Below are 2123 nucleotides of genomic sequence, written 5' to 3'. Positions count from 1 at the left end.
ATAGAATTCTGGCAAAACTGTTTAGCAACAGATCGCCAGCAATTGCTTCATCACAAATTGCTATCCTAGCTCCTGTGAAAAGGGATTACCCTGCTATGTATAATCAGGGCAGCGCAAAAAGTTGTTTTGCACAAGCATTTCTATAGCCAATTACACGGATGAAATTTACGTATGCTTAATAATTTTACGCAAAACAGCCTTCAGACTTTCCCTATTAATTTCGTCTTTTGAATTATGAACATATTTACATCATAGGGTTTTTTTTCGTTGTAAGGCTTTCTTTTTTAGTTGATTTTCAGCTAGCAAGACTTATCGTAGATGGCATAATAAGTCACACCCGGACAAGGTCGGGTTATACTGCTAGTATTCAATAAAGACTGATATCCTATAGATTATGTGCAATCTGTAGAAATTTACTTCCACCTAATGTAATTTCTGAAATCTCTATGGTCTGTTGAAAAACGTAGATTAAAGTAAAGACAAATATTTTAGTTTATTTAAAGTTGTAGATATATTTCAATTGTATCTACAAATTAAAATATAACTATGTAAATTTAAAAAAATACTTCAACATAGTTATCGTTAGGTAATTATTTATTTATTTTTTTATGTTTTCAGAATTTTCAGTCGGTCATGAATGTCAACAGAAGACGTTGCGATGATTACTATATTTAGTATTGATTCATATCTATCGCCCACAAAGGAGAGGAAAGGACTCAGTGTATTATGTGTAGCCAAGTTTTGTTAAATTATTCTATGAAACCATATAACCATGTTAATCTTCTACACGAATTTCAGGAAAAAAGTAAGCCTAGAGGTTTTTAAGGATAATTGCTTCTGAGTACGGGAGATTTCAAATAAGAAAGATAAGAAAAATACACCTGCACCTGGGGAGACTGGGAAACTTTGATCACGGTTCTTGTTTGTGAAACCCGGAAATTACATTGCGAAATAAATTGGAAAATTCTATCAGTTTCACTAAAATACAGTGCTGCTCGAAAGACGGTCAACGATATAGCTTTTGAGATCAAGGGACATGTGTAGGAGATCAAGTGACAACGTTTTACTTATATTCAATTGAACTTTATGAATCGGCTGATATGGAATTATGTTTCCAATTCCTCTTTGCAAAAAAGCCTCACGCAGGTTTATTTATTTTAATATCAATTAATTTAATACCTATCAAGACCGCAGCTATTGAAAGAAATGCTACATTTTTCATGGAATTTGTGGATACTGTAGAGATGGTGTTGGGAACAAAATATGGATTTAATGTTTATGCAAAATATTGAGACCTGAAATAAAAACAAAAAAAAAAAAACAATTCATTGTAGAATATATATTCAGACATTGGCATTAAAAAGACTTCCAAGGAGAATTTGAGATCAAACAATTTCAAATTAAAAATAATGTTAAAGGCGATGCTCTCATATCACGATGCAAACCATCATCTACTTCTTTTCCATACAACTTTGTAGTTTAAAGAGGTAATGTACGAAGTAAGATGCTAGAAGCGAACTCAAACATGTTTGAAGTTTAGGATATGATACAATGTCTAGCCTGATTGAATGATGAGGAAGGGATCATGCGCTTCACCTATTTACCTTTAGATGAAAGGAAAAGGCACAAACATCCGAAACTTCATTCATATTTTGAAAGCTATGATGAGCAAATTAGAAGACGGTATGAAAAAACAAGGTCGGAATAAAAAAAATATATGCATTGATAGGTTTGAGAAATGTCATTTCTTGGGTCTGTCGGTGAACGCCGAAAGCATCGAGAATTTGCATAAAAGGAAATCTGTCAGCATCTGACAGCGCTGGAAATGAATTCGGCCGATGTTATCAATAATTCCAGATGAGAAGTTGGATTCAGTACGAAATCCATTTAAACTTTCATGTGAAAACCTGATGGGTGTCAAAATAAATTTTTGAAGTTAAAGAATAATTAAAGATGAAGAGATATGTTTGATGAGGTATAACTCACAAAATTTTGGCTTTTGAGGCGTGATTGCTACTAAGAAAAGGCGAAGGAAAAACCATGAAGGTTTTGTTGTTGACCACGATCTTCATCAGAATATTGAATTACGATAACACAGCATTCCCTCGATATATGTATGCATA

General features: G+C 33.1%; 1 long non-coding RNA gene across 1 annotated transcript in view; it reads left to right on the top strand.

Moving 5' to 3' along the window:
- LOC128247411 (uncharacterized) overlaps positions 1–2099 on the top strand; it is an 18201-nt gene extending 16102 nt beyond the window's left edge. Inside the window, exon 3 of the long non-coding RNA XR_008263792.1 lies at positions 619–2099. This is a non-coding gene — a long non-coding RNA (uncharacterized LOC128247411). The remainder of the gene's footprint in view (positions 1–618) is intronic.
- Positions 2100–2123: the final 24 nt, after the last annotated feature.

Source organism: Octopus bimaculoides, chromosome 3, assembly GCF_001194135.2.
Source record: "Octopus bimaculoides isolate UCB-OBI-ISO-001 chromosome 3, ASM119413v2, whole genome shotgun sequence".
Lineage (NCBI taxonomy): Eukaryota > Metazoa > Mollusca > Cephalopoda > Octopoda > Octopodidae > Octopus > Octopus bimaculoides.
This window is presented reverse-complemented; position numbering and strand designations above follow the sequence as displayed.